At 32.5% G+C, this 12,785-nt stretch overlaps 1 protein-coding gene across 2 annotated transcripts in view; it reads left to right on the forward strand.

Annotated features, from left to right (window-relative positions):
• The first annotated feature begins 428 nt into the window (after nucleotides 1–428).
• The window catches only part of LOC125832137 (histone deacetylase 15), a 29,275-nt gene continuing 16,918 nt past the window's right edge, over nucleotides 429–12,785 (forward strand). The window contains exon 1 of one of the 2 annotated variants that reach the window (XM_049511281.1): nucleotides 429–469. The gene's annotated coding sequence lies outside the window, so the exon portion shown is untranslated. Of the gene's footprint in view, nucleotides 470–5,858; nucleotides 5,886–12,785 lie in introns of those variants that run through there. The other variant, XM_049511283.1, reaches the window with a different exon arrangement.

Consider the following 12,785-nt stretch of genomic DNA (forward strand, 5'->3'; position numbering starts at 1 on the left):
CTTGCCAACAAATAAAAAATTTAATTGACTTTCAAAATTTTATTTGTATCATATAAATTAAAATAAAAACAATAATATATGATGGGCTTGTATTGACAAGGGCTTCATACAAGGAGGAAGGTCGCGAGGCAAAGTGATTTTTAGGAAAAACAGTGGGCCCATTCCAAATCCATGTCCATTTTTCTGTCATGAAATAAAATAATAAAACGAAAAAACCCTAGAAAATTTCTTTCCAATTAATTACGTCATAAAGGAAAACGCCGCTCCAGGGACCTGTTCATCTACCTCGGCTAGCAAACTCCCACCGTCGACAGTCCATCAGTCCACCAGTCCACAGTCCACAGTACACAAACACGGTGAGACGCGACACAATTAGCAGAAATTTCTTCGTTTTGTGTTTGAGACTATTCCAATTCCATTGCAGCAAGTGATCCAAATCGCGCGGACGCATTTGGTCTGATTACAACAGGTATTCATCTCCGTCGTAGTTGTTACCTTACTGGGAAAAATACCTACTATATCTTAATAAATATAGATTTAAACTGCATATTATTGTTATGTTTTTTGGTGTAATCAATTATTCGACACTGTATCTACAATTGATCTTTAGACACAACATAGACTGAAAAAAAGTAGAAAAGGTAACATTTGTAAATGGTTTTAGTACAACCTGTTACTGTTTTGTGATATATTACAAAGTTACCTATTTCAACAACATTATATATGCCAAGTAATCAAAGAATTGCTATTTTCATTTATCTTTAGATTACAGTCGGCTCTATTACTATGCAACTGCAATGCAATAAATAAAAGATACCATTAGTTCCTTATCAAAAAAATAAAAGATACCATTATTCATGGTAATCTCACAACATATTTACATAATATGAAAATATTAAATGAGTGTCACAAATATGCACCACTATAAATGGAAATATTAGTTATGCAGAGATTGTAATCCATAGAATAAAGGGGTTGTTATGTGGTTGCTAATAAAATATTTTTTTTGATGAGTGTGGTGTCCGGGTTAACTTTTGTGCACCTCGACTAATTTCACGAGATACTTGCCACCTCCCACAAACAACAAGTACCAGGTAACTTTGTCGACCAAGGCTAGGACAAATGAGAAGAATGACCTAGTGTTTTTTTGTAGTTTTCAACCTGAGACCTCATGGTTTTCAACCACTTCATTGACCACAAGGCCACACCTTTGGATGCATGTGGTCATAAACATTTTAACAATTGTTATACATGAATTACTTATTTTAGTGGAGTGGTCTTGCATTTAAGTAGTTAATACCTACATTGCTAATTTAGTAATTGAGTTTACACAAAATAGGAGCCAGAAAATGAGTAAGTCGAATTTGAGAAAGTACATTCCAAGGGCACCCAAGGGTGTGGAATTAAACACAAACGTATTAAACACTTATTTTGATAAAGGTAACAGTGATATTTATAGAACACTTTGTAGCATCACATTAGTGTTATAGGGAATGACACACTAAAGTGTAATACAGGAAAGATGACTGCTTTTGCCTTTGCAGTCTGTAAAATTAGAAGTTTTTGTCTAAACTTCGTGGCTACTAATTAGTATTTGATAATTGTTACAGGTGATTGTGATCGTTGTGGAGATATGATCTCAGTGCAAAAATGTGTTATTAATTTTGAAGGCAATGAGGTCTCAGAAGCATCTAAAATGAGCATTTTAACTGGTGAAAAAACTGAAACCAATCTTCCAAATCAATTGAAAGTTATTTTTTGTCAAGATTTAAATGGAAGTTTGGATGGGGTTGGCTCAGCAGATGTTTGTGATTATACTTGTCATAATGATGGACGATTTGGGGAGGTGTCACAACTTTGTACAAGATACTAAGATGGGATCTCCGGTTTGAACACTGATCAAGCTGCTACAGCACTCAGGGTGCTGATATTCGTTCATTTTGTATATTTCACTGATTTTGAAGGTGTGCATCTGATTATACCTTGCTGTAACTTTGTTATCAACTTCAGAAAAGTGCTAAGTGCGAAAGTGTAAGACCTTGGAGGATATGTACAATGCTTAGTATAATTTTAACGAGGATGATGATGACAGTGACCGAGAACCATCAGAAAGGCAAATAGAAGTTCTGCAGTGGTTATGTGTCAATCGTACCGTGATCAATGTCGAGGATGTTGACAATTGTGAAGTAAGTTGTTTATCTTTTCGGCTATTCTCTTTGTGCTCGTTTAGCATGCCCAGTTCCCTTCTGTTTTTTAAGCTAAATTAATTCGGAAGTTTTCACTTATTGTTGACATTATATATTCCACGGTTTATTAATAGAATACTGCCTATTCAGGTATGCGGAGAACACAATGAATCTGGGATACTCAGGCATGGATTTTTTTGCATCTCCATATCTGCCTGTAGAAGATGTCAACCAAGATGAGTTGCTGTAACTGGAAATCTGGAGGTTGGTAGTAATTTACATAACAGGACATTATATTTGCGCTTTTGATTGATTAATAAATGATTTTTTTGTGCAATGAACTTTATCTTGTATAGTTGAAGTTTTATCCCGTTATGCGAAATATGCCAATATGGAAGACTTCCCTTGCCCCTAGGATAGTCACAAGGAATATCAGTGTGGATGATTGTCAATTGATCATGTTAGTTTTGACATTAGTTTACTGGTGCAAGGCATAATGTTTTGGAAGTTCAAGTCCATTATGTATCTGCTATCTTATGGTTGAGCCCTCACCTTTTGTGTTGTCTCCTCTCCAATGTGGTACCCCTATTTCTTGGTTCCATTTGGTTTACCCCCTTTTCAGATAACCCATGACTGCTAAGAAAGGTCAAATATCTGGATATGTAGAATGGAAGTCCAAAATCTAAGAGTTAGCTTATAAATATAATCTCATAGTCAGGAGTCATTGTTTTGAAATACTTCTGGAAGTGACTAGTTGTTTATTTTATTTCAATTGTAAAGGTTGGTTAGAAAGACCGAGAAAGATGTTAGAGTGCATTAGAAAAAAAATAATGCAAGCATTACTAATACACTCTACTCATCATTATTCTTATACCCCATATCAAATGACCCTTTATATTTTTGTTTGTAGGTTCCTCTTTTTTGGTATAACTCTTGTATACGACAAGTTGACCTTGTTTTATCAATGAAACTTTTTGCTTGATTAAAAAAAGTAAAAAATAAACAAACAAATTACATAATTGTAATAGTTGGGCAGGTTGTGTTATGACCCATTATTTATCATTTTATTTTTATAATGGTAACTACCCATTATTCATCATATTTTTATCCAACCTATCGCAATCCAATAAATTTTTTGGTTGGATTGGACATTGACCCATTTAATTGATTCAATCCATTTTGACCGGCCAAATTTAGTCCAAATTAACAATTTGCCATTTTAGCTAACTAGTAGTTTCATACATTTGCAAGCTCAACGTCCACTATGGTAGAGATAATTTTTTATGTGGAGATTGTAATGCATGGATTGCTTATGAGGTAAATTAATAATAAAGAGATTGTTATTGAGTGATTAATAGTTTAGAGGTTGTTATACATTAATTAATTACTTTGAAAGAATGTTTTTGTCTTTAAATAGTTACTATCTACATTGCTAATGCATATATTTTTATTCCACATTCTAATCAACAAAATAATACTAACCGTTAATGGATGTTTTATAATCCCAATACAAAAGATTCCACCATCTCATAGAGAGCTAGCTCAGGTGTAACATGTATATGCACCAATCTCCCTAGAGTTGGAACCATGATAGAACCTTAATGAGTGAATGAGTGTTCTCTTTGACCCATCACTTTCATTGTTCACTAGTTTAGAAAAGGCTTCAACTAATTTAGACAACTCATAATATCATAAATATTAAAGATGAAACAAACAAAAAAACTTACTTGATTTCATAAAAACTCCAAAACCTTCTATTTTGTGGTCTAAACCTTCGTATAACTGAATGACTGAAAATTAACGACAACTGACTTAATAACAAAGACAAGAATTGATCATATTAAAAGATTCGATCATTGGTTAAGTCTTCTCCAAGCATAACTCCAATTTCAAGAAATCCAATTACCAACTCCATGATAATTATTTCAAGAACTCTCCCTTTTTTCTGGTTCAGGGGCAACATTTAAATCAAACTTGAAATGCTCGATTAAAGTAGCACTTTTTGTTTCTTCTAGAATTCCCCTACCCGCAACTTTATTGCCAACTTTTGCTCCTCCATGTGTTTATCTGGAGTATTTCAGAGCCGGGGTGCATAACCTTATACATTAGTATTCGTTTGTTTTCTTTCTCGTTCCATGCTTTTAAATCTTTATGGAGATCTTCCAATGCCTTAAAGCCATTTGATTTTCCCTCAACATAATCACGTTGACGATTCTCTAGTTTCATTTTGAAAAATTTATCAATTATTTCTTCTATACTTGTGGAAAACACGAAAACCATGTGTTTTTCACAAGTATATAGAAGAAATAATTGATAAATTTTCAAAGTGAAAGTAGAGGATCGCCAACATGATTATGCTTAGGGCAAATTAGATGGCTTTGAGGCACTGGAGATCTTTGTGAAGAATTACAAACATTTAATGAGAAAAACGAATACTAATGTATTAGATTATACACTCTGGTTCAGAAACACCTCATGATAAATATATGGAGGAGCAATATATGGAGCAGTAGAAGCTGGCCATTAAGTTGCAGGTGGAGAATGATAAAGAAGAAATAAGGAGGTGCTATTTTGGTCGAACATCTCAAATTTGATTTAATTGTAGTCTTTGAGCCAGAAGAGGAGAGCTGTTCAACTTATAATTAACATAGATTTGGTAGTTGGTGTTCTTGAAATTGGAGAATACCTTACCAATGATCGAATCTTCAAATTTGGTCAATCTTTGTTTTTATTATTATCTCATCCATTTATACGAATTGTTATACATTAATTACTTATTTTAGTGGAGTGGTTTTGCATTTAAGTAGTTAAAACCTACATTGCTAATTTAGGAATTGAGTTTACACTAAAATAGGAGCCAGAGAAAGAATAAGTCAAATTTGAGAAAGTACATTCCAAGTGCACCCGAGGGTGTGGAATTAAACACAAACGTATTAAACACTTATTTTGATAAAGATAACAGTGATATTTATAGAACACTTTGTAGCAGCACATTAGTGTTATAGGGAATGACACATTAAAGTGTAATACAGGAAAGATGACTGCTTTGGCATTTGCAGTCTGTAAAATTAGAAGTTTTTGTCTAAACTTCGTGGCTACTAATTAGTATTTGATAATTGTCACAGGTGATTGTGATCGTTGTGGAGATATGATCTCAGTGCAAAAATGTGTCACTAATTTTGAAGGCAATGAGGTCTCAGAAGCATCTAAAATGAGCAATTTAACTGGTGGAAAATCTGAAACCAATCTTCCAAATCAATTGGAAGTTATTTTTTGTCAAGATTTAAATGGAAGTTTGGATGGGGTTGGCTCAGCAGATGTTTGTGATTATACCTGTCATAATGATGGACGATTTTGGAGGTGTTACAACTTTGTACAAGAGACTAAGATGGGATCTCTGGTTTGAAAGCTGATCAAGATGCTACAGCATTGAGGGAGCTGCTATTTGTTCATTTTGTATATTTCACTGATTTTGAAGGTGTGCATCTGATTATACCTTGCTGTAACTCTGTTATCAACTTCAGAAAAGTGCTAAGTGCGAAAGTGTAAGAACTCGGAGGATATGTACAATGCTTAGTATAATTTTTAAGGATGATGATGACGACAGTGACCGAGAACCATCAGAAAGGCAAATAGAAGTTCTGCAGTGCTTGTGTCAATTGTATCATGATCAATGTCGAGGATGTTGGCAATTGTGAAGTAAGTTGTTTATCTTTTCAGCTATTCTCTTTGTGCTCGTTTAGCATGCCCAATCCCCTTCTGTTTTCTAAGCTTAATTAATTCGGAACATTTCACTTATTGTTGACATTATCTATTCCACGGTTTATTAATAGAATACTGCCTATTTAGGTATGCGGAGAACACAGTGAATCTGGGTTACTTAGGCATGATTTTTTTTGCATCTCCATATCTGCCTGTAGAAGATGTCAACCAAGATTAGTTGATGTAACTGGAAATCTGAAGGTTGGTAGTAATTTTACATAACTAGAGATTATATTTGCGCTTTTGAATTTTGATTGATTAATAAATGACTTTTTCAGGCAATGAACTTTATCTTGTATAGTTGAAGTTATATCCCGTTATGCGAAATATGCCAATATGAAAAACTTCCTTTACCCCTAGGATAGTCACAAGGAATATCAGTGTGGATGACTGTCAATTGATCATGTTAGTTTTGACATTAGTATACTGGTGCAAGGCATAATGTTTTGGAAGTTGAAGTCCATTATTATGTATCTGCTATCTTATGGTTAAATCCTCACCTTTTGTGTTGTCTCCTACCCAATGTGGTACCCCTGTTTCTTTGTTCCATTTGGTTTACCCCTTTTCAGATAACCCATGACAGCTAGAAAAGGTCAAATATCTGGATATGTAGATTGGAAGTCCAACATTTAAGAGATTGCTTATATAATATAATCTCATAGTCAGGAGTCATTATTTTGAAATGCTTCGGAAGTGACTAGTTGTTTAATTTTATTTCAATTATAAAGGTTGGTTAGAAAGACCGAGAAAGATGTTAGAGTGCATTAGAAGAAAAATAATGCATGCATAAGTCATAACTAATGCAAGCATTACTAATACACTCTACTCATCATTATTCTTGTACCCCATATCAAACGACCCTTTATATTTTTGTTTGTAGGTTCCTCTTTTTTGGCATAACTCTTGTATACGACAAGTTGACCTTGTTTTATCAATGGAACTTTTTGCTTGATTAAAAAAAATAAAAAATAAACAAACAAATTACTTTAATGGTAATAGTTTGGCAGGTTGTGTTATGACCCATTATTTATCATATTTTTATCCAACCCATCACAATACAGTAAATTTTTTGGTTGGATTGGACACTGACCCATTTAATTGATTCAATCCATCTTGACCGGCTAAATTTAGTCCAAATTAACAATATGCCAGTTTAGCTAACTAGTAGTTTCATACATTTGCAAGCTTAACGTCCACTATGGTAGAGATAATTTTTTATATGGAGATTGTAATGCATGGATTGCTTATGAGGTAAATTAATAATAAAGAGATTGTTATTTCGTGATTAATAGTTTAGAGATTGTTTTACATTAATTAATTAATTACTTTGAAAGAATGTTTTTGTCTTTAAATAGTTACTATCTACATTGCTAATGCATATATTCTTATTCCAATTCTAATCAACAAAATAATACTAACCGTTAATGGATGTTTTATAATCCCAATACAAAAGATTCCACCATCTCATAGAGAGCTAGCTCAGGTGTAACATGTATATGCACCAATCTCCCTAGAGTTGGAACCATGATAGAACCTTAATGAGTGAATGAGTGTTCTCTTTGATCCATCACTTTCATTGTTCACTAGTTTAGAAAAGGCTTCAACTAATTTAGACAACTCATAATATCATAAATATTAAAGATGAAACAAACAAAAAAACATACTTAATTTCATAAGAACTCCAAAACCTTCTATTTTGTGGTCTAAACCTTCGTATAAGTGGATGATTGAATATTATTAACAACCGACTTAAAACAAAGAAAAGAATTGATCATATTAAAAGATTCAATCACTGGTTAAGTCTTCTCCAAGCATAACTCCAATTTCAAGAACTCCAATTACCAACTCCATGATAATTATGAGTTCAAGAACTCTCCCCCTTTTCTGGCTCAGGGGCAACATTTAAATCAAACTTGAAATGCTCGATCAAAGTAGCACTTTTTGTTTCCTCTAGAACTTCCCCTACCCGCAACTTTATTGCTAGCTTTTGCTCCTCCACGCGTTTATCTGGAGGTATATTTGAGCCGAGGTGCATAACCTTACATATTAGTATTCGTTTGTTTTCTTTCTCGTTCCATGCTTCTAAATCTTTATGGAGATCTTCCAATGCCTCAAAACCATTTGATTTTCCCTCAACATAATCACGTTGACAATTCTCTAGTTTTATTTTGAAAAATTTATCAATTATTTCTTCTATACTTGTGGAAAACCCATGTTTTCCACAAGTATAGAAGAAATAATTGATAAATTTTTAAAAGTGAAAGTAAAGGATCTCCAACATGATTATGCTTATGGTAAATCAGATGGCTTTGAGGCACAGAAGATCTTTGTAAAGAATTACAAACCTTTAATGTAAAAAATGAATACTAATGTATAAGATTATACACCCTGGCTCAGAAACACCTCATGATAAATACATGGAGGAGTAGAAGGTGGCCATTAAGTTGCAGGTAGAGAATGATAAAGAAGAAATAAGGTGGTGCTATTTTGGTCGAGCATCTCAAATTTGATTTAATTGTTGTCTTTGAGCCAGAAGAAGAGAGTTGTTCAGCTTATAATTAACATTGATTTGGTAGTTGATGTTCTTGAAATTGGAGGATACCTTACCAATGATCGAATCTTCTAATTAGGTCAATCTTTGTTTTTATTACTAACTCATCCATTTATACGAATTGTTATACATGAATTACTTATTTTAGTGGCGTGGTTTTGCATTTAAGTAGTTAATACCTACATTCCAATTACCAACTCCATGATAATTACTCCTCCTCATCTGGCTCATGGGCAACATTGAAATCAAACTTGACATGCTCGATCAAAGTAGCAGTTTTTGTTTCTTCTAGAACTTTCCCTACCCGCAACTTTATTGCCGGCTTCTGCTCCTCCGTGTGTTTATTTAAGGTATTTCTGAGTCGAGGTGCATAACCTTATACATAAGTATTCGTTCGTTTTCTTTCTTGTTCCATGCTTCTAAATCTTTATGGAGATCCAATGCCTCAAAGTCATTTGATTTGCCCTCAACATAATCACGTTGGCGATTCTCTTGTTTCATTTTGAAAAATTTATCAATTATTTATTCTATACTTGTGGAAAACCACGTTCTTATGCTTTCACAAGTATAGAAAAATAATTTATAAGTTTTTAAAAGTGTAAGTAGAGGCTCGCCAACATGATTAATGCTTAGGGCAAATCAAATGGCTTTGAGGCACTAGAAGATCTTTGTAAAGAATTACAAACATTTAATGAGAGAAATGATTACTTATGTATAAGATTATACACCCTGGCTGAGAAACACCTCATGATAAATACATGGAGGAGTAGAAGTTGGCCATTAAGTTGTAGGTGGAGAATGATAAAGAAGAAATAAAGATGTGCTATTTTGTCCGAGCATATCAAATTTGATTTAATTGTTGTCTTTGAACCAAAAGAGGAGAGCTTTTAAGCTTATAATTATCATGGATTTTGAAATTGGAGGATACCTTACCAATCTCCTAATTTGGTCAATCTTTGTTTTTGTTATCGACTCATCCATTTATACGAGATTTTAGACCACAAAATTGAAGGTTATGAAGTTCTTTTTTTACCAAGTCAATTTTTTTGGTATAACTCTTGTATACAACAAGTTGACATTTGTTTTATTATGGAACTCTTTGCTTGAATGAACAAATTAAATAATGGTAAGAGTTGGGCGGGTTGTATTATGACCCATTGTTTATCATATATTTATCTAGCCCATATCAATCCAACAAATTTTTGGGTTAGATTGGACAAAGAATCATTTATTGATTCAATCCATTTTAACCTGCCAAATTCTGTCCAATTTGCCAGCTTGGCTAACCAGTATTTTCATACAATTGCAACCTCAACGTCCACTATGGTAGAGATATTTTTATGTGGAGATTGTAATGCATGGATTGTTTATGAAGTAACTTAATTATGGAGGGATTGTTATTCGGTGATTAATTGTTTAGAAATTTTTATACATTAATTAATTACTTTGAAAAAATATTTTTGTGTTTGAATAGTTATTATCTACATTGCTAATGCACATATTTTTATTTCACATTCTAATCAACATAAAATAATACTATTGTTAATGGATGTCTTATAAACTCATATTACAACAGATTCCACCATCTCACCCACCGAGAGCTAGTTTTGGTGTTAAATGTAATGCACCAATCTCCCTAGAGTTGGAACATTGAAGAACATTAATGAGTGCTCTCGTTGATCCATCACTTCCACATTATTCACTAGTTCAGTAAGAGGCTTCATTAATTTACTAATCTAGACAACACAAAACATCATTAAATACTAAAGAGGAAACAAACAAAAATTTGTCATAAATATATAAGTACTCCATAACCTTCTATTTTGTTGTTTTAAACCTCGTACAAATTGATGATTGAAGACCAACAACATGTGACTTAATAACAAAAGAAAGAATGTACTATCTTAGAAAGCTCGATCGCTGGTAAACTCTTCTCCAAGTGTAACTCCAGTTTCAAGAACTCTAATTACCAACTTCATAATAATTATGAGTTCAAGAACTCTCATACTCTTCCATCTTAGGGGCAAAATTTAAATCAAACTTGGGATGCTCGGTCATAATAACACTTTTTTTTTTAAGTTTCTCAACCTGCAGCTTTATTGTCAACTTCTGCTCCTCCATGTGTTTATTTGGAGGTGTTTCTGAACCAAGATTCATAATCTTGAACATTAGTATTCGCTTCATTCTTTCTCGTTTGGTGCTTGTTATTCTTTACGAAGATCTTCAAATGCCTCGAAGCCATTTGATTTTCTCTAAGCATAATCGCGTTGGCGATCCTCTAGTTTCATTTTGAATTTTTTTCAATTATTTCTTCTATACTTGTGGAACCATAGGAAAATGACTTTTCACTTGGTGAAAAGAGCATATCACCAGCTTCCGCTCCAGTTTGAGCTGCAATCTTATTTGCTTGTGGAATACAATATTTTATTCTTTTTGACAAACTAACATTGTGTGCTTACTGAGACTCTTATCAACTTTATTTTAGTCTTTTGCTTATCCCTTTTTGTCATGTTTTCCAACGTAAAAGGAAATAATTAAAGAAGAAAATAAGATATTTTTTGTTGAACTAGTCCTGAACTATTCTTAAAAAAACATCTTTTTTTCTTTTTTAATTATTTTTTTTGCAATAGAAAATAGGACTAGAAATAGTAAGCAAAAGATTGAAACAACGTTGATTAAGTTTAGGAAAGCAACATTTTTAGTTTTTCAAAAAGAACAAAATACCTTGTTCCATAATGTATATAAACTTGCAACTCGGGCCAGAGCAGATGCTGGTGTTATGCTCTTTTCACTAAGTGGAAAACCATGTTCCTATGGTTCCACAAGTAAAGAGAAAATTATTGACCATCGTGAATATGCTTAGGGCAAATCAAATGGCTTTTGAGGCATTGAAAGATCTCTATAATGAATTACAAGCATTGGACGAGCAAGAAAAAAATGAATTCTAATGTATAAAATTATACACCATGCCTCACAAATACCTCTAGATGAACATATGTAAGGAGTAGAAGCTGACAATTAAGTTGCAGGTGGAGATAGTTAAAGTTTAAATAAGAAGTATTATTTTGGAATGCATTTTATTTTTAATACACAAAATCAAATATTGCATAAAAAATAATCTTAGCATAACTAATTCAAACGTTACTAATACACTCTATTCATCATTGTTCTTATACACCCTATCAAACGATCCCTTATATTTTTATTTGTAGGTTCTCCTTTTTTGGTATAACTCTTATATATGACGAGTTGACCTTTGTTTTATTAATGAAACTCTTTGCTTGATTAAAAAAATATACAATCAAATTAAATAATGGTAGGAGTTGGGCAGGTTTTGTTAAGACCCATTTTTTATCATATTTTTATCTAACCCATCTTAATCCAACAAATTTTTGGGTTAGATTGGACAATGACTCATTTATTGATTCAATCCATTTTGATCGTCCAAATTGACAAATTTCCAGCTTGGCTAACCAGTAGTTTCATACATTTGCAATCTCAACGTCCACTGTGGTATAAATATTTTTTTGTGGAGATTATAATGCATGAATTGTTTATAAGGTAAATTATTAATGAAGGGATTGTTTTTCGGTGATTAATAGTTTAGAGATTATTATACATTAATTAATTAATTACTTTGAAAGAATATTGTTGTCATTAAATAGTTACTATCTACAGCGCTAATGCACATTTTTTTTAATTTTGAAACTGGTAAGATTGTATTATTCAACATTAAGGGCGTGCTAGCTAATGCATATATTTTTATTCCACATTCTAATCAACATAAAATAATACTTATATTTTGGACTATTCGTAACTACAATTATATAATTAATGGGGTGATTATAATAATTAATTTAGTTTGTGGTCAAAAGAAAATAGCATTGAAATTAGTAGTGGGTCACTTTCACCACTTTTATAATTCGTCATGTATAATAATTAGGGTAGTAAATAATCTGTAGAAAAGTACTTTACCATTCTTTATAAATAGTTTAGGTTAGGCAGACCGTGTTTCTGTAACTAGGTGATTTCAATTTTTAAATATTATTATTTTTGTTATCATATTATAAAATAAGTTTTGATATAGTGAGATATCTGTTGTATTATATGAATTCCATTAGAGTTATGTTATTTGGATGAATTGAGACTTAACCCTAGGCTTGAATATTTATGAACGAATGAGACTTGATATATTAGTTGATATCAAAATCTAGAAATTTGATTATGGATTTGGGTGAGTTTTTAGTTTAGGCTAGATATATAGTAATTTGGATGTCTACGAACTC

The sequence above is a fragment of the Solanum verrucosum genome, unplaced genomic scaffold, assembly GCF_900185275.1.
Source record: "Solanum verrucosum unplaced genomic scaffold, falcon-dt-bn FXZP01000009.1, whole genome shotgun sequence".
NCBI classification, from domain to species: Eukaryota; Viridiplantae; Streptophyta; class Magnoliopsida; order Solanales; family Solanaceae; genus Solanum; species Solanum verrucosum.